At 36.8% G+C, this 26,888-nt stretch overlaps 1 protein-coding gene across 4 annotated transcripts in view; it reads left to right on the top strand.

Annotated features, from left to right (window-relative positions):
- The window catches only part of LOC149933281 (lipopolysaccharide-induced tumor necrosis factor-alpha factor homolog), a 35,680-nt gene extending 32,007 nt beyond the window's left edge, over positions 1–3,673 (top strand). For 3 of the 4 annotated variants that reach the window (XM_090156291.1, XM_090156289.1, XM_090156292.1), the window contains exon 5: positions 3,474–3,673. The gene's annotated coding sequence lies outside the window, so the exon portion shown is untranslated. The remainder of the gene's footprint in view (positions 1–3,473) is intronic. The other variant, XM_090156290.1, reaches the window with a different exon arrangement.
- The last annotated feature ends 23,215 nt before the right edge of the window (positions 3,674–26,888 follow it).

Genomic DNA, 26,888 nt, shown 5'->3' with positions numbered 1-26,888 from the left:
ACTAGTAAAAAGTACACATGTATTCCATTACAAATTCAAAACCATTCTCCAGACCCCTTTTCGTTTCTCTTTGCCCCTTACAACTTCTAGAACGTTCCTACGCCCCTGCCTTCTACAAATAAAAACCTAATTTTGACGCCTCCAAAAGTAAATCAAAAATTATGTTCCCACCCAATACTAATTTTGGCATCTAAAACGTACTACCAAGTTCAAGGGGAACTAACCCGTGACGCTGTAGGTAATGATGTGTTACGCCGCCGAAAATATGACCTACAGCGCGACGATTCAACTCCCTTTGAACTAAGTGATACCACATCATCCCTCTTTCCTCCTACGCCACTTTGGTTGACCTTTAATTTACATTTTCTGAATAGTAGAATATGTCTAGTTTCAGTTAAAATTCAAATTATTTAAAGATTATTTATTAATACTAAAGTACAAAATCCAAGCGACGTTGCTTTTTTTTTCGAAAACCGATATATTATTGAATCTACGTTAAATTCAATGTTTCGGTGAGTATGTAGAAGGGATAGGCTAGTCAGGCGTTCTTCGACCATTCGTGACCTAAGCCATGACTTTACACGGCGAAGAGTTGAAAAGGCCATTTCAGCACTAGCGTTACTTATTGGTAAAGTGGCAAGAATCTGCGGCAATTTCCGAATTGTTGTCCCAAGAATTTATTAAAACCAGCGCTGTGTCGGTACATATAGGTTTCTTTTTCTCGAATTTCGTCATTAATTTTTTGGATTTATCTTTTTCCTTAACTCACCTTGAATATAATTCTTTAAACCGTGCTCTAAACCGAAAAGATAATTGAACTTCTGCAGTAGACATTTTAGCTGGCCTATTATTTCAGCGTCTTCGAATTTTAGGAGAAATGGTAGCATCAATAATCGGAGGTCTAACACTTCTAAAGAATCGGAAGATAAATAAGCGCATAAATCCTGATTAATTTCATCTAGCAACGCGATGTATAGTGAAATGCGTTAGTGATGTTCGGCTTCAGACGCTTTGTAGTTCTCATGATGAATTTGTTTTCACTAGTCTAGGTAATATTATTTCCAAAACCCAAATTTTTCGACAGTTTACAAGTCTCACAATAAATTTGTGAAAATACCGATACACAATTTTCTTTTTTTCACGCAAAACCGATTTTGTATCTTCAACGGCTTGAACTGCTAGTTTAAGATCTATAGCTGGAATTCGAAGTAGTCTGCGTAATGGTTAAGTGTGCTTAAGGAGATCAATTAGACAAAATAAAGCCACAACAAATTCGCTAGTACAAATAGAAGAAATGAGAGTAGATGCTTTTGACGCCGTTTTTGTTCATTCCACGACGAAATGATTGAAAGGGCGTTAACAATGTCAGGAAGAATGCTTGGGAATTGAATTACGCCACCATGATTTTCAAACCCCGTGTTTGGCAAAGTCCAACCATTTGGCGACTTAAAGGTGATTTTACGACAAGATTTATTTTCGCCGAAGCGTTAAAGAACGCAATAACTTCTTTCAATACTCAATTGGCATTTCTGGTGGTATTTACTTTCGAGGACTGCATCAGGGAAATATTAAGGGCGTGATTAAAATATGGGCATCGCATTGCACTACGGCTGATTTTCAATATCTCTGTTACAGCTCATCTCATCACTGAACATCCGTCGGATGTCGGTGCCAACTCCAACACAATTATTTACATCCAGCAAAACTGAGCGAAAGGTTTTGTAGAATATTCAACACAAAGTTTCAATCTTCGTGTATGCAGCCATCGTCGATATATCGTGATGTTTTACACAACTGCTCCGTGTGGGATATGTCAGTGGTCTTATCGAATATCACGCTAAATATGACTTTAACAAATATGGAACTTAATTTCATCACCTAAACATTCAATTAACTCATTCTGGACGATTTTTCCCAATATTCGTTGCACGAGATGAGGCGTTGGCTAGATGGTTTCTAAGAACTTCATCTCCAGACACAATTTTATATCGCAAAAGCTCTTTAAAATTGCCATAATTCGACTAGAGTCATCCATGAGTGTACCGTCATCTCGGTGACCACGCACTGTTATATTCGGCTGATCGAGAGATATGATTGATTCCAAAATTGGTCGCAATCTGTCTCTTTTGTCTTGAGCCTGCATTAAACGTTGCGCGTTCATTTGGTTACATACCACTTGATTTGCTCATAAAAAGTGACTAGAAATTGTTTTCCCGCTTCAACTGCCTGTTTATGATATATATGTTTTTCATGTACGACTAGGTCTCCATCCTTTCCAAGAAGTTTGGCAAAAGATTGTAAAGTTGTAGTTACGAGTTTTTGTAACGAGGCGTTGTTTACGTGTGCCGGGGCAAGCCTTGTCTTTATCAGAAAGCGCAAGCCAGTTATATCTTTTCGGATGATTGTTGTTGACGTAACGCTTTATATGGAAACACGTAGTTCTCATTTGGCGTCCAAGGTCTCTCTATATGGTACACTTGGTAAAGTCATATAATTTCTCGTTTACATAGAGCCCTATGTCATTTGGCATAGAAAACGGTGGTTCAGTCTGTTCGGGCGGCTCAGCCCCTTAAATGTTTTCTGTTTGAAAATCCTTATTCATTTCATCACTATTTTCTACTATTAGAACACCGAAAGAAGCCTCAACTTTATTTCTGTTATTATTATTAGCCTCATAATTTCAAAGGAATCTCGAAAAAAGAATGTAGCGTGCCGTGATGATTACCTTTATTTTTTATTCCGATACCGTGTCTTGGTTTATCCTAACAAAATTCTTATATTATAACTTGCTTCGTCAAGTCGCTTAGGTACTCTTCATTTGAGATTATAAATACCCGATAAGCCTAACCCTTGGTCCCTTATACTAAGTTTAGTTTCGACGGAAATTACGACGCCATCGCTATTTTCCTTAACATTAAAATACTTTAATCACTTGGATAGTACTAGCCATAATAACTAAATCAAATACTTCCAGGTCCGGCAAGCAGGGACACAATAAAGTAATTACAATGAAGCTTTTGTGTAGTTATAATTTGTAACTAACTAGCAAAAAAGAAACATTTTCCGAAGAATAATAGAGTAGCGCGAAAGATCTCGTACATTGTTCAATGGCTAGCGCCCTTGGCTCGAGCATCCTGCAGCTATTCGGAACTGAATCAGTCGTTAAAGCTCCAGTAATTGCGGCGGCCTTGAAATGTAGCACTGAATACGCACTGCGATTTCTAAGCAGCAGCAACGAACGTCCTGTTTTTTTCTGAGCCTTAATACGTCAAAAAAGCTACGTGGTTAAAAGGGAACACTTGTTGCATACCGCACAGGTGAAAAGTTTCCATTATTTTAGCAAGCACTATATAAACAGTGACTTGCAGGTCCTGGCTCTCGGAAATATTATTTCTTGGCGATTTCCTTGAAGATATTTTATTGAAGAGGCTATTGTATGGAGAAAATTTAAAATTTATCTTTTTTTTTTTCAGAATCTACATATCTGGTTCATCTCGTCTGACGATACGTGAAAGAATATATTTTACTTCAAAACGAAATATATTTAAATTTGTGGTACGCTTTTATACTAGTATTGTTAATTTAGGTCAAAATATTTACAACTGTTAAAACGTATTTCAGATTTTAGTAGTTTAACTATAGTAATTTTAAAATGGTCCATCAAGTTATACAGTATATTTATATATATTTTTAACTTCTGTATTGACTTTGTAAAGGTATAGTATTCGTTGAAAAGGCATTCGCATCATTTATCAGACGTGGCTTAAGACTTAATATAAAAAATACTTGATATCAAAAAACGCACTCTTTGTTTTGCCATCAGGGTATTGAAATTAAAATTTTGACATTGTAACATTCCTTATTTGTAATTTTTGGTACCGTTCGGATTAAATAAATTTTTCTCTAAAGTAACATGGTCTTCTTGTTTTAAAGTAACTGTTGCGCCACTGTCTTTTACTTCCACAAGGGTAAGAGTGCGTGCTAGAGTCGCTAGCAACTACGAAATTTCTATCGCACTTGAGGAGACTATCTACTTTATTCATATTATTTTATAGAAATATCTATTGGGTTTTACAAGCCACGTATATTATGTTAGCGAATAGATTAAGTACTCGCATTAAGATGTCGCAAACCCAGAAACATACATCAAATCGATCTGAAGAGAAGACTTCTTAAATCATTTGAGATTCCTGGCAGTTACAAAATAGATGAAAGACAGCTACAAAGGTCAAGAACCGTTTCGAAACGTAATTGGAAATTGAGGCGCCTGATATTAACAAGATCATGTGCTGAATCAAAGTTCAATGTTACGGATGTCGATGTCGAGGCAGACCTGACCAAGAGTTCTATCGGTGATTGTTACAATTAATGGAAAGACCCAAGAATGGAAGCCATCGTTTCGGAGCGATTCTATCATATTTTAAGGGTTCTGCGTTTAGAACATCAGTGGTTGCGGGGATTGTAATTGTCGTCATCACACTAGCCCCTGTGAAAGAACATGGTCGAACACAAAGTGAAAAGAAACAGACTTTAGTACATTTATAAAAGAAAGAAACAATGGCTGATATTAAGAACTTTAATAATTACTAGGTGGAGGGTGTAAAAAGCCCAACAGCATTTTACGAGAGCTATCGCCCTCGCGAGGTCTTCGTCAGTCTAAACCAGAAGCTGGCGATGTTACAATATTGTCGCGCAAGCTTGAAACGTGCGCCATAAAACCTGAATTGGTAAAGTGCACGCGCCTCATAACGCCCCCAGGCGGGAAACGCCAGCGGCAGCCCCAACAATAGAACAAAGACGGGGCTCTGGTATAAAATGGGGCAACCCAAGGGACTTGACTTGACACAGTTCCCTCTAAGGAGGCAGCCTTAGTAGGATCTTAAGACTGAAAAGTCCCGCCTACTGATCGAGGTTCACGGTTCTAGTGAGGATCTTAAGACTGAAAAGTCCCGCCTACTGAGGTTCACGGATCTCGTGAGGATCTTAAGACTGAAAAGTCCCACCTACTGATCGAGGTTCACGGTTTTCGTGAGGATCTTAAGACTGAAAAGTCCCGCCTACTGATCGAGGTTCACGGTTCTCGTCGGGATCTTAAGACTGAAAAGTTCCGCTTCACGAGAATTAACTTCCGGAGACCTCGACGCGAAGACGCCGAAGCCTCCCACTTCGCCCCTGCCTCCCGCCGCTTCCTACCCTACGTCCCGGCTCGTCGCCAACATTATTCAGAGAGTTGTTAGTATCTATGTAAATATCTGTATATAATTTAGTGTAAATAAAATTCACTTTGCATTTGAAACCACGTCTCGTTATTCCTACACGTGACAATATATGACTATATATATCTATATATATATATATATATATATATATATATATATATATATATATATATATATCTATATATATATATATATATCTATATAAATAGAATAGAATAGAATAGAATTACTTTATTGTGCAATAAAACAGTTATAAAAACCAGCTAGTTATTACACATTGTCGGTGTTACCTTACATTAAATTAAAATACCGCCATAAAATACAACCATAGATAACAAAAATAACAAATCCGGAATAAAATGTTTAACAAATATTTACAATCAAATTAACATTTTCCAAGTTCAGTAATTAACTTAACCGAATTATTTGACAAAGATCTTTGTAAAAAAATATAACCATCTTTATTATAATTGGACATAATTCTTTCCATAACTAAAGGGGTATTTGTACATGAATAAAATAGCTTCCGATAGCGAGAGTTATGCATAAATAAAAGTTAAAAAATTTAAAAATTCAGGACAATCGATTTTTTTTGATTAATCTATGTAAAAATTTTATGTCTGATTTGATTAAACTAATTTTGATTGTATCAATGATTGTTTTTTTCGAGTTGTTTGGAAAGTAATTATTGTAAAGGTAAGTAAACTTTTGTACAACTTTTTCTTATTATAAAATATTGGAAGCGCATGTGTTACTAACAACTACGGAACAGTAAAGAATTGAGGACATCACTAATGATTTAGATAGAGTTAAAAACAAACGCGTGAATTTAATTGTCGTGAAAGTCTAAAGGAAATTCCGGGATGTTTCTGGCTTTTTAAGATAATTTGTTCAACATGGTGTGTAAATAATAATTTGCTATCAAAATAAAAACCCAAGTCTTTATTATAGAATAGAATAGAATAGAATATTGTTTAATGTTCGGCAAAACAGTACATAAGCACCAACAAGTTGGCGAACAGGTGTCAAAAACATCTACTTCATATAAAGATAGAAAACAAATTAAGTATATATATTGTATACATTGTCATCGCGAATAGATATATATATATTAACTTTTCAACAAGGGCTTGTATATACATTACCCAAATAATATTCTACACATATATACACAAAATAAAAACAAAAATAAAACCAATATTAATATTTATATATAAAAAAGTGCAATGTTTAAATTTTTAAAATCCAAAAACGGAGTATATCTAGATTGTACAAAAATTATACCGAGTTTAATAAAATCTGCTTATTTGTTAGTTTATTAGTTTATTTCCGGAAAACATATCGACATTGGTACCATGTTTATTAAAATTTGATATTATCCGCTGAAGAAGGTTACTGGTGCGCCTTGCCGAATAAAATAAAATAGGGTTTCTAGTGGTTCGATTACTATAGTTAAAATTTATTAAGTCTAAGATAGCAGAGCAGTCAATTCTTTTATTTATGATACGGTGAAGAAATTTAATGTCAACTTTAAGTAGAGTGCATCTAATAGAATGTATATATATATATATATATATATATATATATATATATATATATATGGCTTCAGATGTTGCAAGTGCAATATGCGTTGATGATTATGGGGAATAAAAACGACTTAATTTTTTTTAATCGATCAGCTTCGCTGTGACAAAGGTTGAAATATTTTTGTATAAAATGACGGAGGACTCACCAGGACGGTTTAGTCCCTGGGGATGTTTTGCTAAGCGAAACGAAACTAGTAAAAAAGAAAAAAGAAAAAGGCCCCATTGTAAATATCAACAATTGTTTTATTAAATATGCAAATATAACGAAGTCGTTTTTATTCCTCATAATATATATATATATATATATTTTAGATTAATTTGAACGATCCTAGGAAAGTATATGTTTAATCTAATATATAAAGATATATAATATATATATAGATATATATTGACTGTTGTCTAGTACGGTCACGCTGATTTTTGCTCCGTTTTGTTTACGTTTTAATTCGGCCGAGGCCCATTTAGGCCTAACGCGTTGGTCCTTGATTTAGGTCGACGTATTTTTGCCTACAGAAGTGGCCTATGAATAAACCTGCTAATATGAAGGGAGATACCTCTCAAGTGAAAGTAACGAATCCGGTGAGACAAAAAACAAATAATTCGAAAATTAAAGGGAAATCGGTCCTTGCGGCCTTTGTAAGACTTGCCAATACGGCGTTTACCAGTAGCGGCGCTAAGGGGGGGCTGAAGTGGGATTTAGCCCCCCTGCATTTCTGAGAGGGGCCACATATTCATAATTAAGAGGCCACATATTTTAATTTATTAATTTTCATTATCTCTAGAAATTTGTTTTATTGCCAAAAAAGGTTTTTCTGGAAAAAAATCTTTCAAAATCAATTTGTTTACTCAAAAAGGTAGTAGACCATAAACAGATAGATTCGGGAGGAAGGTAGCGGAAATTGAGAGAAAGTTGAAAAGAAAGGGGCTTATGGGAATTTAGGGAAATATCCCAGGCATGCACTTGTGACGTGTCCCCTCCAGGTCGGATACAAGGTCAGTAGGGGGTCCAGAAAACGCGAAGAGAGCCGCAACAATAAATCGACGGTGCTCTTCTCGCTTCCTGGAAAATTTTGGGTTTTTTCGATTCCACCACTTTTGCGAAATATAGTCGATCCAAGGTTCAAGCTAAGGGCCACAAAATTCTTAGGGGCCACAAAATAATTAGCCCACCTGTGAAAAAACCTTAGCGCCGCTACTGGCGTTTACGGCCGGCAAAAATTTCTACTTTGTAGAGTATGTGAAGAAAACTTTCATTCATCGTGTTATTTTATTATTGATACTGACTATTCTTCATATTGCAACTCCAATGGTGAGTCTATCTTCAAATGCAATTTCTGTAAATTAAACAAAGCCGATGATTCTTTAATAAATACGCCCGGAAGATGCAGACTTCGTTTAACTGACATTGAAGCCATGGCGATTAACGACGAGTCAGATAGTGAAGATAATAATACTGTTGTTGGCAACAATTATATTTACCCTACTCTCGATATTTCGATAACCTCAAATTTGCCTGAATTATTGAACTCATTTTTTAGATTAAAAAATAGCATTCGATCTAAAGAGAGTGTTATTGATAACATAAACAATGCAGTAGAATCAATGACGGTTTTGTTAAAAACATTGCTTGCTGAAATACATATTTGTAAAAACCAAAATGCGGACCTTAAAAAACAAATTGTAGGATTATCTCGTCAAAACACGGACTTAAAAAGTGACATCGAAAAATTATACAAAGTTAATACTAAATTTAGTGAATGTCTTTCAGAAGATTTACGAAATTTGACGAATAAAGTAGAGAGCGTAACTCAAATTTCAAGGGAAACTCAAATCAGTGATCAAATTAATGGTAACTTACCCTAACCTAACCTAGTTCTAATCTAACTATAAACTAAACAAACCTAACCCAATCTATTCAAGTTCGTGCCAATTAATTCGTCGGCAAAGTCTTTTTAATTTTTTAATTCGGATAAATGAAGTCTAGCCAATTTTTTTATTTGTTGGCAGTTGAAACTTCATAATGTACCTTTCACAAAATACTATACACAGCGGGAAGATGGGATTAACTATCGTCTACAACATTTTGCATTCACATCAGTCACTCCTTTGTTGAATAATTCGTATTAATCAGCTAAACCAAAACGCTTAGTATCGAGTAAGCAAAATTTATAATAATTTTAGTGGATGTCTTACATCAAAATGGATTACCAAATCTTCCCTGCGTAAAACTCTTTAAAATTAATACACAGGTTAATACCTTTGAACAGGAAACAGCAGGTCATTTTTCAAAGAAAGGAACGAGTTATATACCAAAGGTTTATAATTAAGCTACGCAAAAAAGTTTCTGTTCCCATGTTAAAATACAAATTACTTCGAGCTCGAGCTTGAACCCATTTCGTGATTCACATTACTTGGAGCTCGAGCCCGAGCCCATATTAAAAATTAACGTACTAGGAGCTCGACCTTGCACCCGACATAATACTTGAGCCCGAGCTCGAGACTGATTTTGTTAGTTTTCATATCTGTGGTGAGCCCGAGCTCAACTCACGATTACGATTGAGCCCGAGCCCGAGACCGATTTGAATACTGTTTTCGTATCTGAAGATGAACTCGATCTCCTTCCAATTCGCGATATTGTTTAGCCCTAAGACCACGTTCGAAATTTATTTTGGCAAAAAAGGGTTAAAATTTAACGCGGCCTATAGCGCCGTCTGGATTCCCGGTCTCAGGGCTGCCTGATCGCCTCCGACTGTCTTCCTGGTGTGCCAGTGATGCCGGAATGGAGCTCAAAAACACTAATTGGGCTATTTGATAAATAAATTGTGCAACGGAAAATAGGGTTGAGCAACTTGAGCAACTCTAAGAGTCCAGAGCTGTCGAAAGGGTTTAATTAAATCATGTTGAGCAGAGCTGCACTATAGTGATCCCGAGCTTGAGCTTGTCTTAGTATTTTGAAACATCAAGCTCGAGCTTGAGCTTGTCTGAGTATTTTGAAACATCGAACTCGAGCTCGACCCTTTAGTAGTTTTAAAACATAGTGAAACCGAGCTCGAGGCCACCATTTTATTTGCGAGGCAGAGCCCGAGACCACCCGTCGATCTGTAAATATAGTGGGCGCGAGCCCGAGACTACCTTGGTTTGTAGGTTTTAAATCTACTAAGCTCGAGACGTCACATCAGCTGGGAAATTTAGATTGCGAGCTCGAGCCCAAGACCCGGTCAATAATTGGTTAGACCAAGGTGACCATCCGCAACCTCATATAGGAATTCAGTGAGGTGAGCTCGTGCCCAGCTCTTGGCATTGACTTATGCTATCTAATGCACGTAAAATTTTGATTGACGGCCATTTTCAGAATGCTTATTTTGGTGAACTTCAGACTACGTTAATACGACGATTTTCCAATACTGAAGTGTATTTATAAATTTCGCCAAAACCTATGTGGGAAAGAGAACCGGAGGCTTAGTTGAACTGAAGTCGGAAGCATTTACACGCACATTCATAAATATTTTATAGGTTTGAAGTTTTAACGAACCTTGGACTTCCTTGTTCTCGAGTATAAGAGATGGGCACACCTCTCAATGATTTACTAACACTCACTCTTAAATTCAAGATTTGAGAACTATTCACACTAACTTCAGGTCACTTAAAAATTTAATGATAATTATTACTCCAGCACTCATTCAGTTTTTTTAATTCAAAGAGAACTCCTCTGAGTCCTCTCAAAACTCATTAACTATTTAATAACCAAAATAACTACTCCTTTCACTCACATTAAGCTTTACGAACATAACAGATCATTGTTATATTATGGGTTCTTAATGATCGACTCGATAAACAATTAAAATGTTTAATAGTTACTTAAAGTATACAAACACGTAACATACGACACACGCTGGGTGAAGGCCATCCAAAACTGAAACTATATTTATACACGTACATTGCTTCTAGAAAGATCTAGCTTGATCTCTAGGAACTGGTGCCATCTACAGTTAACATACTAAATATTATATACAAAATATTATATTTTTCTTTACAAGTCGAGTTTTCTTGGTGCTTTCACGACGCGACCTGAACGGGACGTGCGAATTACTGAGTTCAGGGCCGGCTTGGTGTTTTGCGGGGCCGGGTTCGAAATATACTTGCGGGGCTCTCGACTTTCGGATTTCATAACCCCTATAGCTTACCCTCACTTTTACACACCCCCCGTTATTTTATTGATCATATATTGCACTATTTTAAGTTTCTAACATTGGAAGACATTAATTTTATTTTTCATAGTTCATTTACAGTTGTAACAGTTACTTGTTACCTTTACCCTTTAAAATTGACATCTAGATCTATTGGCAGAAAAATCTTTTATTACGCCATCAAACTCTAATGATTTCGCCACTTTATAGTCTCTCTTGGCTTATAGTTGATCTTAGATAGTTTTTAATTAATTTCAATTTTGAAAAAGATCTTTCTGCGGAGGCTACTGAAACTGGAGTGGTCAACAAAATTTTCAAAGCTATTACGATATTAGGGTACAACCATGTTATTTTTAGTTATATAATTTAAAGTATCAATAGCTGTCAAGACTGTTACAGGAATAACATCTTTAAACAACTGAAACTCTTCAAATAATTCTTCTCCGTCTACATCGTCAATTAACGTCGTTTCAAGAATTTTGTAGATTTTCTTCCGAAATGTTTTTTTATTGCACCCCCACGGTATAAGAAGCTAAATACATCTTTGTGCTCTCTGTACAGTTTAAATCTACTTTCCATGGCGGATAACGCGCTATCAACTAATTTAAAAAAAAATTCGTTTTAAATTGAACCTCACCATTGTAAACTGTTTCATCGGGACCTTCACAACTAAAAATTTTCTTTTTTTCGTGTCCTAACTTCCCTAAAAATGGTTGAATATCCAATTCAACGATAATTTTGAAAAAAAAAATACAATTTCTGCTAAAATGTTTAGTCGCTACGTCCATTGTCACTTTTTGGTTTTGCTGACTATATTAACTTTGGTCAACATTTCGTACCAAATAATCAAACTAACGATGAAATCAAAAGACGTAAGTTCTTGAAATAAACCCTGAGCCTCGCTCCTAATCTTCACATCTGAAACTCTTTCTGAAATCTCGCTTAGGGCTTTTAAAAAGGCCGGAATTTAAAATCAAACAGCTCTAACCTGGCCACCTGGATAAATGGCTTTAAAGGTCGCTTGATGACTTAGGCCTAAGGTGGTGCCTTGGGTATTAGCCTAGTGGATTATTATTATTATTATTGATTGGTGACAAAGTTACGCGTTCGAACGATGATTCAATCGCGCACACAATTTTATCTTCTCCGACACCCGATGACTGAACGAAGTTCTCTCTTAATTCTTCGTAAACCCTACAGTTTTCGTTGCTTATAAGTGTGCCAGTACAATTCCTTTTTTCGAAAAATTTTGAAGGCGCATCCTTTTCTTTATCGGCAATTTCTTCATGCTTTCTTTTCTGCGCCGCTCGTATACTTTCTTCCCATATATTGGATATTGGAAATGGACATTGGACACCTGCATTTTTGTTACCTTATCTATAACTGGATTTTCCAGGAATTTCCCGTTAAATGCTTGAAAGTGTGAAATACCAAGAAACCAGCGGGGCCCCGCTGGCCCACTACGTTGCGAGGCCGGTTTATTACAAAAATAGTCACCCACTTCGTTTAATGGTTTCTAAGAAATTTAAGATGCATAATAAAATAGGTGAAATGATCCCACAATTTATTTGAATATGAAAAAAAATGGTTGTCAAAATCATTTATTTTCTAATATAAAATTAAATTTGCGGGGCCCCTTAAATTCTAGCTAGCGCGGGGCCGGGTGCGACCGCACCCTTTGCACCCACATCACGCCGGCCCTGACTGAGTTATCATTCATTAACTGAGTTCTGGTTGAAATTGAAGGGTGACGGTCTGAATTAACATTCGATGGTTGTTGAAATCTTTCTTGGTTGCGAACCGTGGTTTGTGGATAATTCAATCTTGTAACTACATCGGAACTGGCTGCTCGGGATACTGTTGAAACAGGGCTAGGGTTTAAGGATTGTGGTTCGTCTGTAATCTCAGGATTAGATGATTGTTGTCGTTGCTCTTGGTCGGTTTCATTTGGAAGTGGAATCAAATGAAATCGATTTCGTCGGATGGTACCATTGGGTGTAGATATTATGTATGATCTTGGGTGTTTGGAAACGTCTTTTACGCTTCCTTCGGTTCTCATGTCTACGATCCAAACACGGTCTCCTGGATGTAAAGTGCTAAGAGGTTTTGCTCCATGTCGGCGATCATAATAGACTTTGTGATTTATCCTATTCCTCCGTTCGCTTTGGAGAATCTGGTTGTGAGGTGGAACTCTAGACGCTTAACGTTTCGGCGCAATGGGAACGGTAGTACGCAAACGACGATTCATTAAAAGTTCAGCTGGATTGAATCCGTTTGATAATAGTGTTGCGCGATAAGCGAGTAGACCAAGGTACGGGTCGTCAGATTTCTTGAGTCGAGCTTTTACTATCTTGACTGCGGCTTCCACAAAGCCATTACTTTGTGGGTATCGCGGGCTGGACGTAGTATGCTTGAATCCGTACTGTTTCGCGAATTCGTTGAACTTGGAGGACTGTACTATCTCGAATTATGGTCCGTTATCGCTTCGAACTAGTCCTGGAATCCCGAATCGGGCAAACACGGATTTCGTTGCTAGAATGACTGTTTCGGCGGTTTGGTTCTGAAGTTCGATAATTTCCGGGAATCGAGAGTAGTAATCTGTTATGACTAAATACCACTTATTTTCCAAGTAAAAGAGATTGAGAGCTACATTTTGCCATGGTCGACTTGGAAATGTGGACGGAATCAGTGGTTCATGTTTATTTGTGGATTGTTTTAGACACACAGTGCAGGTTCGAACGGTGTCTTTAATCTCTGGCAGTAACGGTTTGTGGTCCGTTTCTAATGCAATGTGTAAACCAAGAATATAATCTCTGAATTTTTCGCATGCCCATGTAAGAGCTAACGCCTCTTTCTCAATTTGCGCGTAACGGCGCTCTGTCTCGGACAGTGTTTTAGATGCGTATGCGATTACTTTCGTCCCTCCATCTGTCTGTTTTTGACTAATCATACATCCGATGCCAAATGACGATGCGTCTGCCGAAACTGTGGTTGATAAACTTGGATCAAACAGTCCTAATACTGGCTGACGTGTCAAAATAGATTTCACGTTGGCAAATGCTGTCTGTTGAGAGATACCCCAATTCCAACTGTGTTTCTTACTTAGAAGAATATTCAGTGGTTGTAAGACGTCAGACATGTTAGGAATAAATTTTGCCAAGAAGTTGGTCATGCCTAGTATTGTTCTAAGTTCAGATACGTTCGTTGGTTCCTTCATTTCTTGTATAGCTTGGACCTTCTCTGGGTTGGGCTTCACACCTTCCGAACTTACAATATGGCCAAGAAACTTTGTAGATGAAACTCCGAACTGGCACTTCTGACAGGGCCGTCTTTACGTGATTGGGGGCCCCTGGGCAAAGCGATACGCGGGGCCCCTAATAATTCCAGACAATTTCTTAAAGGCCTAGGTTTTTTTCTGCCTGTCCCCCTTTAAATTAACTTATTGGAGCACAAATACCCCGGTGGTAGGCCAACCGCTGAACATGTTGGCCTAATTTAAAGGGGGGGCAGGCAGAAGAAAAACTAGGCTTTTAACCTCCAATGCAAAGTCCATCGTCGCCCGAATCTTCAAATATTGGTTCAAATAAAAAAATGCGACGGTATACACCGTCTATATCACGAAAAGACATGTTTTAGATAGTTTAAAAATTTGTAAAATGTAAATAGACAATACTACAATTTAAAAAATGTGAAAAACAATATTTGTAAGATTCATCTTTTTCACCTTACAAAAGTTGAAAATGGGGCCCTCCAGAATCTTGGGGCCCTAGGGCAGTGCCCTATTTGCCCAATGGGAAAGACGGCACTTCTTCTGAACATTCAAGGTTATACCATTATCTGACAGTCTTTGAAGAACACGTCTTAAACGTTGGTCATGCTCTCGCATTGTTGATCCCCAAACTAACATATCATCCTGGTGGTTGATAACACCTTCCAAATCTTCAATGAGAGATCGAATGCGTCGTTGATAATGCTCCGATGCTGAGGTAAGGCCAAATGGTAAGCGGTTAGAGACATATCGCCCCCAGGGAGTAATGAAAGTTGTCAATGGAATCGATTCATTGGCCAACGGAATTTGCCAATATCCATGGTTACAGTCAAGCTTGGACAAGAATTTCCCACCTGCTAGTTGACCAAGTGTGTGATCAACAGCTGCAATTTGAAATAGTTCATGCATAACATATTTGTTCAATTCAGTGTAATCAATGCAGATTCTGATGCCTCCTGATGTTTTCGCTACTACCACCATCGGCGCACACCATTATGTGGCTTCTTCAATTTTTGATATGACGCCTTGTTCTTCCATATGGTCTAATTGCTTCTTAACTTTATCCATTAAAGGAATGGCTATAGTTCTTGGTGACGCTAATGCGTACGGTTGAGCGTAGGATTTTAACTTTATTTGGTATTCTTCTTTTACCTTGCCTAAGTCGTTGAAGAGTGTAGGAAACTCTTTCTTGGCATCAACATTTGACGCTATTCTAACCGAATTAATCTTGGGTACAAGTCCGAAAGCTTCGCATAAATCCAAACTAAGCAAAGGATCTTCTAAATCAGAAATTACGTAGATTTTTCTCTGTACTTGTGTGTCGCCATATTGCACTTTGGCGTACATCATGCTTTTACAATTCAATAAGGTTCTTCCTGGACCAAATAAACGTCTGTCAGAGCTTCGAAGTCTTTCATGTTTGAACTGTGACTGGTATAGTAAATACGGAATGGCTGAAACTTCCGCGCCTGTATCGACCTTGAAAAAAACCGGTTTCTCATTAACTTTGACGGATCCGAGCCATTTCTTTTGCTTACATTTGGCACTAGATACATGTCCGAGAAAACCCTCCAAATCATCATAACTCGATTCTTGGACGGTTCTGATTTTGAAATGTCCAACTTTCTTGCAATTATGACATTTAACAAATCTGGCGGGGCACTTTTCTCTAGGATGATAGTTCTCATTTCCGCATTTTCTACAGCCTTTAGTTGGCGAACTAGAAGTGTGATATGCTTTTCCTTTTGGTTTCTGGGAACTGCAGGCACTATCTTGAGTGAAACGTTTATTAGTGAAAGTGGCTTTCTTGTTTTTCGATTTGAAACTGTCTACATTGGCATCGAGTTTGGTAGCACTGTCGGTAGAAGTTAGAACTTTTTGTTGTCGTCGTACTTCTTCGTACTGGCGAGCTGTGGTTGTGGCTTTTGTCAACGTTAAACCAGTATCCAACTGTAACTTCTCTGACAAGCTTTGATCTCTGACCCCTACAACGATGCGATCACGAATCATTTCGTCGCGTAATGCGCCGAAATCACAAGTTTCTGATAACGCGTATAAGTTCTCCCTCCTTTTGATTACGTTTATTAAATGTGGCACGCTCGAAAGTTATGTTTTTCTTAACAACAAAATGGGACTCGAATTTGTCGATAACGGTCGTGTAAACTTTTGCCTCCGCGGCACTGAGTTCAAATGATTGAAATATGTCTTCCGCCTTGTCGCCCATGAAGTAAATAAGAGCATTTACCTGTTCTTCCTCCGAATCTTTGCTTAGACCAGAAGCGAGACGAAAACGGTCAAAACGTCTGTGCCATGTGGGCCATTCACCGGGTTTTGAAAAATTATATTTGTCAGGCGGAGTGACCTGAAACGTTGCTGTGCGTGTGGCTGGTGTAGTTGTCATGCTTGTTACGTGAAATTAACAAAATGTCGTTAACTTGTAAAGCTGAGATGCGGCTGGGAATATGAAATCCAAACGAGTGGCAACCGGTTGGCGAGTAGAGCCTTGGCGATTGAAAAATTGCCGATTATGACTGGACAAATAAATTTACTTGCCGACTTGTCGCGTGAAAAGCGAAAACTACAACACTTCTGACACCATGTTATATTATGGGTTCTTAATGATCGACTCGATAAACAATTAAAATGTTTAATAGTTACTTAAAGTATACAAACACGTAACATACGACACACGCTGGGTGAAGGCCATCCAAAACTGAAACTATATTTATACACGTACATTGCTTCTAGAAAGATCTAGCTTGATCTCTATATAGGAACTGGTGCCATCTACAGTTAACATACTAAATATTATATACAAAATATTACACAATCATCTCCCACTCTCACTGTACTTTTTTTCAGTTTGTTTAAATACACTCATTTTGCATAAAATTCTGAAAGAAAATTACTACTCATTAGCACTCAAAATAGCATTCTAAGAATAAAATCAGCTCTTTAACTCAACTCATTTCAATTTAAGCTATATCGCATCTCATCTCACCTTAGAAAATATTTATATCACTAGCAAACTTCGTCCTTAATTCTTAACCGTTATAAAAAAGCAAGTAGTTTGAAGTACACAAATTTATTTTAATTAAAGCACGTGTTAAACTTAACTTATTTTAGGTACTTTTACCAGAAGAAAGTATCGAGTCAAGAACTCCTTCATTTGATATTCGTAGTTTGAAATTATTTCTGTATTCCCTATGCATAATGAGTGTTTCTAACGGCACTGGTGTTATTCGAGCTCTTCGTGCTCTTTTTAAAGTCCCCGCAGTACTAAATAGCCTTTCAACATCTCCCGATAATGTTGGTATAGCCAGAACGATTTTTGCTAGTTTCGCAAGCGTTCCATCAAAACAAAATAATCTATTTGATGCCAATTTTATGAAGAAATTGTTATTCACATTGGTTTATACCTTGGGAAATGTTTTTCATTCTCTTTCCAATAATGATAGCCACGATTTCTAGATCGTGGCTTTATGCGATGTAGGGGGTGGAAACATTTATAACCAGGGGGCTGTTCACAAATTACGTAACGTGGTAGGGGGGAGGGGGGTTTTGGCAAGCGTTACGTATTGTTACGTGGGGGGGGGAGGGAAGGTTCACTAAAATGTTACGTAACACATCTTATTTTTAATATCGTAGAATAAAATTTTCATCACTTTCAGAAACAGTCGCAATTATTAAAAACATAAGCATTTTCATTGGTTTACATAAAAATACAGTTGTAATTTCAAATGTAAATTACAAACAACAAAATTTAGTACCTGATCTTATAGTACTTTATTACCAGCATATTAGTTGTTACGTACTATAATAATTTAAGGGGGGGGTTCGATATTTGTTACATAATTTAAGAAGAGGGGTCTTTCCATTTGTTACTCTTTGTTACGAGGGGGAGGGGGGGAGTCCAAAAAGTGGTTTTTCTGCGTTACGTAATTTGTGAACAGCCCCCAGCTGACGCTACGAGCCCGAGCCACTTAGGGAAAAGGAGGGGGGAAGCGGGGAACTACGTCGGAATTTCCTTTCACTGTCGCTCTCGTTATTCTCAAAGCGACGCTCTAAAATAATAAACCACTCACTCACTCCATCTAGTAGACGAGTTAGAATTTAGTATATTTTTAACACTCCCCATCGGCGGTTTTAGACGTTTCCCAGCTCATGACTACTCATCCCTCTCATCATTATTTATTTTCAAAGATTCACTCACTCAATGCACTACCTCTTAATTTTTATAAAACAAAATTACTCATTCGCGCTCATACAAAATGTTTATTTAGACACGGCTAGCTCCTACTCATTCGTGTTATGGTATATCGCGTTAGCTCATCTCGCACTCATCTCACATCATATGAAAATGTTAAGTATCTCCTCTCAAAATACTCTTTTCACTCCACCGTGAGATGAGTGTGCTCATCTCTGTAAATACCCCATCTGTCATGAAAAAAAAGGAACTAATAAATTTTAGACACTTAACTGTAGCTCGTTCGTTACCTAATTTTTAAAACATCATACAATTTATTTCAAAAAATAGTTTTGCGAAAATCCAATTAAATTTTGTAAATCTTTGAGAACACATATTGTTGTTTAAATCAACCCAAAATACACCAGAAAAAATTTATAACCAAATGTGACCACTCCCCTCACGATGTCTCTGTTTACGTGATCATAATTTTTAAATTTGCGTTACTTGTCACTAGAAGGCGACACATTCGCTGATAGCCTGAATCGATAGTTTTATCCGATGTATTAAAATTTTTGTTGGAGGAATTATTTCTTTTGGGGGAGGGGGGATGTTTATTTTTGAGCATTGCATTCAATTGCCTTTTACCGAAAGATAAAAGTGATAGATTCGCCAGGGATGGGTGTGTTTTTGAAAAAGTAAATAATGTGTTTTACAATTACAGTTTGTATGGGAAAGACTGGTGAAGTACCGATTTCGCCTGTAGTACTTTTAATAACACAATCGCCCTTATCGTTAGGCACAATCTAGTGGCACCGCCATGGGATAGGTCGTGGCCTACCTTGAAATTTTTAAGCCCCATCCAATACTATGAAAGGGGGCTCAACATATAGGTAACACCTGTGCCCCCTTAGTTACGCCTCTGCTCCCTTGGCTACTCCCCAGCGTTATACCATGGACTCTATTATACCTAAAGGGACGGGTTATGCCTGTGGCTTCCACAACGCTATTCCCCCGGTTTCACAACGGCTTTTTATTTTGGGGGTATCAGGGAAAGGGGAAGACACAACTTAGGATATTCAAGGACATTATTAACCGCCAAATCTGAATAGCAGACGACTAGTCGTCGTAGTCGACGTTGAAATCGCTTTTAGAACAGTTTCAAATATCACAAATAACTTACTTTAAATTAATATAAACTTAAATTACTGTCAGTGGTATTTATTAATAGTTTAAAGATGGTTAAAAAGAAATGTATGTATTCTTTGTGTAATAATAGGGATAAGCGGGATAGCGAGCCTCAAATTAGGTATTTCCCATTTCCTCGTCCTAAGAAAGAAACTGAAAAATGTAGAAGATGGATTGCTGCTTGTGGTAGATTTGATGAATGCTTACATTTATCAAAGTTTAACAAATCTACACTCAACATTTGTTCTGAACACTTTGTTGGTGGTTTGGGACCCACTACTGAGCACCCGGACCCAGTGCCTTTTCAAGAAAATCTTGATACTCTACAGCTGATGGTAAGTAATAATGAAAATACATTATTTGAAGGGCAACACAAGTGAGCTGGCAAAAAAGAAAAAGCAGCATGCTTTTCAGAGGCGGGCAGAGTCCACCGTAAATTTCGCACTTTACTGACTTTACCCATTTTGCCAGCTCACTTGCGTTGCCCTTTAAATTTCGAATTACATTGTACGTACTAATTTTCTATACACTTAGTATCAAAATGTGGATTTGTCTCTTCCTGATACGTCTATTAACGTTGTGAAGGATAATTTGAACCAAATGTGCAGTACTCCTGCGAAAGAAAAGGTGGAGCTTCCGAGAGTGGACTCTTTATTCTCCGAAACCATTACTTCCACAACCCAAGAAATAGATGAGTGTTTAGGGACTTCAAGTTTAATTGATTTTGAAGAAACACAAGAATGTAATGACAGTGAAGAAAAAATATTACCTACATCAGACCTCATAAAGGTTGAAGAAAAATATGCAACATCTTTCCCTATACCAGAGGATAGCCTTTGACAACTTCTTACACTAATTACATCAACCACTCTCTGGCGGGGAAACCAATACCCAATGGATGGGTTGTAGCTAGCGTAGATGATTGTCTTGTTTTTTCCCAAATGAATATACAAAAAGGCCTAATAATCAAATCATTCTCAATTAAAAATGGTTGTTCTCGGGGAGTTCTCACGGTGCATGGTCAAAGCCTGGAAAATAATCTTATTTTACTGCAGTTGCTTCCAGAAATACATAATGTCGACATGCTGTTTGTTTTACTAGAAATAATAGATTCTTTGGCTTTATGCTCTGTAATTTATGAGACACAGCTTGTGGGTCATTTTGATAATAAGGTCAAAATGAAAGGAGTCAAAAACGTATGTACAAATGCTGTGCATGCTCAAAACTGTGAAAGAGTTCTTCACACTTTTAAATCTATTAATTCAAAGAATATTTCAACAACAAACCTATGTGGAAATTGTATGAAATATAGAAAATCACTAATAAGAGGCAAGATCCGAAGCAAGCAAGGCAGCCGTGATAATAGAAATAGTTATATGTGCAGAGCTCAGCTACAGAAAAAATTAAAAGAGCAGAAACAAATCAATTTGCAATTAAAAAGAAAAATTAAAAGCATTAAGAATAGATTACATTTGCAATTGAAGAAAAATGGCCAAACCTTATCCTGTGAAGATTCAAAATTTTTTACCACCTTGCTAGAAAAGCATAAAAATGAACTTCCTAAGAACACATTTAAAAGGTTATTTGTGGAACAGCAAATTTCTGCGTTACAAGCTAAAAATAAACGACTAAGAAGGTGGCATCCAAAGATATTGCAATGGTGCATTTATTTATATAGGAAGTCACCTGCTGCGTATCGCTCCATTGTGTCAACAGGTGTCATTGAACTACCATCTAAAAAGACACTGTACAATCACTCATCCCATATAGGATTAAAATCAGGGTTTAATATAGAAGCATTTCGAAAAGCAAAAAGGATGCTTGATAGTTCATGCCCCAAAGAACATCAGCGTTACGTGAGCTTAATTCTCGACGAAATGAAAATAAAAGAAGACATTATTTACAAGGCTCATACTGGGGAATTAATTGGTTTCAGCAACCTTGATGAGGTTGGCAATGAGATTCTAAAATTAAAATTCGAAACAAGTGAGTCCGAAATTCCAGAAGTCGCAACCCATGTTCTGCAATTGATGATCAAGAGTGTAACTGGAAAATTCCAATTCCCAATTTCTTATTTCCCATGCAAAAACATGGACAGCGACAATTTGCATACGATTATCTCGGAAGCTATTGGCAAACTAGAATTCCACGGCATAAAAGTTATCTCAGTTATCGCAGATGGTGCAAGCACCAACAGAAGAGCGTTTAAAAATTTTGTTCAGGACGGTTATAAATGGGAGAACATTTATGCTGCTGATGAAGAAAGATGGGTGTATTTTATTTGTGACCCGCCCCATTTGCTAAAAACTGCTCGAAACGCTTTTTCAAACAGCAATTTTCATTTAAAAACGAAATATTTGCAATGGTCAAAATATATTGTGGACCACAATTTTAACTCTGTATGATGAAGATTGTGCAAGGGCTCCTTTTAGGCTTCTTCCAAAGATAACCAAGGACCATGTCTATTTAGAAAGTTATTCTAAAATGCGGGTACGGCTAGCTGCGCAAGTTCTCTCGAAAACTTGTGCCGATGCCCTCGAGCATGAATATGGTTCCAAACATTCTGAAACTGTCAAGTTCATTAGAATAATGAACAGGTTTTTCGATTTAATGAATGCAAAAAACCTGAAAACTGGTTTGTTAAAAAGAAACGGTGATTTGGAACCATATAAAGATCCAGCTGATCCACGTTTAGAAGTAAGTAATCATTTAAGTTCAAAAATAGATATAGTCGATACCTAAAACCTTTCATATTAATTTGATTTCAGTGGCTAGAAAATGACTTCATTCAGTATTTCAAGGATTGGGAAACTGAAGTGAAAAATAGACCAGGCAATTTCACAGCACACGAGCGGAATAAGATGATAATTAGTAGAGAGACAATTGAAGGTCTAATTATGACAGGTATTGTAAAAAAAAACTAGTTTCTGTAACTTAAGAATAATATCTAATAGTGGTATATTCATTATTTTCAGCTCAATCTGTTCCAGAAATTGTTCGTTTCCTTTTATCAAAGAACGCAATGTTTGTAATGACATATAACTTATCCCAAGACGTACTAGAACAAGAGATCGGTAAACATAGAGGTTCTTGTGGTGGTAACACCAACCCAGACGTAATGCACTATGGACAAAATGTAGACCGTTTTATGCAGCTAGAAAATGAAATAACTGCCCCTAAAGCGGGTAATACTTTAGTACTTTAAAAACAAATAAACATTTTATTTTTGAAAAATAATGGTTTTCCAATATTTTGAAATTAAAATTCATCACAAGTTCACTTTTATAGGAACAACTAACAAATTCATATGAAAGTATTTTTTGGCACTTATTATCACAATTTTCATAAAATAGTAACTTATAACCTACCCACTTACCAGGCACACTACCTATTTCTTTCCTTTCGTACTTTCACTTAAACCTTTTCTCAAAGCAGGTTCTGATTTTTGTCTTTTAGGTAATTTGCTGAAATGCTTTGCCCGCAAATATAACATTAACCCTTTCCCCCTAACTTTGAGGAAACTTTCAATTAATTTATTTAATAATTGTTTAGGTGCTGTAGAATAATTAATTAGGTTCCATTTATCTTGAATTGTTTGGTTTTCGAAAAGGGTATCAATAGCTTTCTTTTTTCTTTCAGAATTAAAATCTAACAAATTTATTCCATGCCTACCGTTATAATAGTTGTCCACTAATTTATCCATTAATTGGAAAAATTCAAATGTACTTTTGTTTACATAAAGCAACCCCCCACGGTTAGTTTGGGTGACCCATGCTGTTATGGCCAAATCTGAGAATTCTTGGTCTAAATAGTCCTTAATGTTAGAATAAGACCCCTTTAATGCTAGATTATTTCTATATTTAAAAAATTTTGTATTATTAAATACTGATTTCACAGTAGCCCCAGCTACGTAGTATAATATTTGTTCATCTTTCAAGTTCCTCTCTCTTGGTGAGGTTTGGCAAATTTCAGGAGAATTAATTGTTTCCTTACTTTCTGTAATTTTTCCCATTTCATTTTTCGCAACATTAAGTTGAATTAAAGTTAAAATGCAACGGAGAAACTCAGCAGCGCATGACCTTTTCAGATATCGTGAGAAGCAAGAAAATATCTGAAATAAGATAATATTATTAGAAAAGTTACGGAAAATTATACATTAGATAAGGAAATTTTTACCGGTGGTGCTATAGAAGAAATATAAGTAATGGCTTCTTCTAGGAAATAGGCGTTTGAATGAGCCTTCTGCGCTCTTGACCAGAAATTGTTGGATGTTTTAATATCACCAAATTCTTCATAAACCATGCTATACCCTTGGGCCCAGAATGGAGCTCTCTCTTTTTCACCAATACTGATTAATTCCTCCAAAACAGTAACTAAATTTTCATTTGGCGAACCAAGTAAATCTGAAAATTTAGCTAAACAATCATTCACCATTTTTTTAAACTGATCTTCTGAAAATTCTATAAAAAAGGTTTGTTAGAATATTTTTAAAGAATTAGAAATAAGACTAAATACCTACCTAGAAGTATACCAGTCGGTTTCACTCTGGTTCTTTTCTTTTGAGAACTTGATTCTGAATTGTTTACTAACGTTACCAGACATTCTGAAGGACCCCGCAGCTCGCTTCGTTGAAATTCATCATTACATTCAAGTAATGCTGAGACATCTAAATCTACATATTCTTGTATGAATAACTCTGAACTTTTCTGGTCTAAATCGGTCACTCCATAAAAATTGTCTTCTTTGGAGTTATAATTTGGGGCTAGTAGAGATATACTGATAAAAACAGAAAACATTACATTTAGCAAAGGCTTAGTATGAAAGACGATTTTTTTTTAAATCTGCTAATATATTATGCACTATTCATTAAAAAAACAACCTTCTAATTAACTTATGTAGAAAAAATACTAACGTTTCTGAGTAAAAATGATCTTTATGAGGTTCGTTTCCCTTTTTTCTTGCTCCTTGAGAATTTAACACTTTCACTGCCCGCGCCATTTTCTGAAATTCTGATTGACCTTGACAAACCTAACTTTAGGTACAGCCAACTAGTTTTCACACAACGAAATTGGCCGAAAAGGGTCTCACGTACAGACAACAAAATAGCTGGATAACCCGTCCCTTTAGGTATAATAGAGTCCATGGTTATACTAGATTTAGAGAGCGAGAGTAAATCGTTCGCTCGATTCCTAGACTCCGTTAACCAACTGTCTCATGCCAAAGATTGAGTTGATACTAAGTCATATGCCTGGCCACAGGAAATTGGGACAGCGGGTTCAGGGAAATAGAAACAAGCCTTCGCAACCTTCTTGGCCAGGATAATTTGCCTTCCCATTTCTATCTTACACCCAGTGACCTGGGTCCTAGTTTAAATGAACCTTACTACAGTGAGGATATTCCAATAACTGTAAATCAAAATCACACTGAAAGAAATGCTGAGCTCGTTAAGACCTTTGAGAGTAGTTTCACTATCCGAATAAATTTTGATAATTTTGCCATGAAGATTCTTCTTGAGGCAGCAGTAGAAATTTCTACTTTAAACAAACTACCGTAAACAGCAAAGCTTCATAAAAGAAAAAAGTTGCCAGTTATATAGCACATCCCAGCGCCAGCACCAGTATGAGTCTTGGATCCATCAGTGAAGCAGAGAACTTGCTCACTGAATGAATGAATATTTATTTACTTTTTGTACTGACAAATCCCTTTTAAAGCATGGAGAAATTGACTTTGAACAAAAAAGAGCTCGCGAGTGACGACTTCCCCTTTGGTACCAAGGGTAACGTCGTTAGACCATTCGTTGCTGCTAAGAAAATAAATGCTGAAAGGCTTATTCAAGTGTAATTTAGTAATTCATGATATCAGAACCCATTGTAAGAATAGGTAGCTAACTAGAAGCTTGGTGTGGCTATTGTTCTAAATAGTAGTCCTACACCGTGCATCCATTGAGAAATCGATAAATTTACAAACAATAATATTATTTCTTTGTATTTGTATGATCAAGTATCTGTTTTTTTTAGGGTTTTCAAAGTTTGCAATTTTTTCAGTTACTTTTGAAATTGGTGGCAACTTATCACGCTACGATTTTCACTAAAAGCCACCGATAGCCAGCCCTTAAGTATATTTTTCTTGCTAAGGTTTAACAAAAAATATTTCTTGGAAACTAATTTTTTTGTATTTTGGTTAATCACAGGCCGGGAATAGGCGCTACAATAAAACATCTTCAAGGAAATTGCCAAGAAGTAATATTTCCGAGTGCCAGCATCTGCAAGTCTCTGTTTATATAGTGCCTTTTGAAATAATTGTAGGGTTTGAATTATGTATGTAAAACAGAAATACTTGAACATTATACAGGTTGGTTTTTTTTGCTCGAAAAAGTGATTTTTTTTTCAAAAACTATGTTTTCTAGAAAGTTGAAATTTGTACTGTACATTATACGTGCCGGGGGACACTTTCTAACAAAATTGCATCTAAATCGAAAAATATTTTCACGTTTATGAAAATTTAAATATTAACCGCTAGGTGCTATAAGAAAATTGTCAATGATAAAATTGTAGAGCGTCACCGAAAACGTACAAATAGCGTTGGCGCGAAAAAATAGACGTCTTTTTCACTGAAAAAATACGACTTGAAAAAGTGACAAGCTGGGCAAGCTAAAATAACTTGTTTTGAATTCCATTGGGAGAGTAGTGTAACTTTATGAAAGTCAGAAATTTGTTAATCTGGTGTTTAATGCAATAAACACCGCAGAAAAATCGAGTTTGGGGAGACACAAATCCACACTGGAGATATGAACACCGTCACCAATTTCAATTTGGGCGCTTGAATGTTTGGATTGGTCTTGTTGGAAACCGGTTAATTGGTCCAGTATTCTTACCGCAAAATCTAAATGGCCAGAGTTATTTAGATTTCTTGAGAAATGAGCTAGAACAACAACTTGACGAACTGCCGTTGGCGCAACGAGCAAGACTGTGGTTTCAGCAAGACGGTGCCCCGCCTCATTACCACAGAGCATTGAGAGATTACCTAAGCAACGAATTTCCACAACGATGGATAGGGAGAAACAGTCCCGTACACAGGCCAGCAAGGTCGCCCGATCTGACTCCGTTGGATTTCTTTCTTTGGGGCTTCGTCAAGGACAAGGTGTACGCCACTCCGGTTGAGACCCTTGAAGAGTTGCGTCAACGAATTGTAAGCGCTTGCCGGGAAGTAACCCCGGAAATGATTCAAGCCGCCTTCGACAATATGATTGTTCGC

Source organism: Leiobunum rupestre, chromosome 8 (genome assembly GCF_980474605.1).
Source record: "Leiobunum rupestre chromosome 8, qqLeiRupe1.1.hap1, whole genome shotgun sequence".
NCBI classification, from domain to species: domain Eukaryota; kingdom Metazoa; phylum Arthropoda; class Arachnida; order Opiliones; family Sclerosomatidae; genus Leiobunum; species Leiobunum rupestre.
This window is presented reverse-complemented; position numbering and strand designations above follow the sequence as displayed.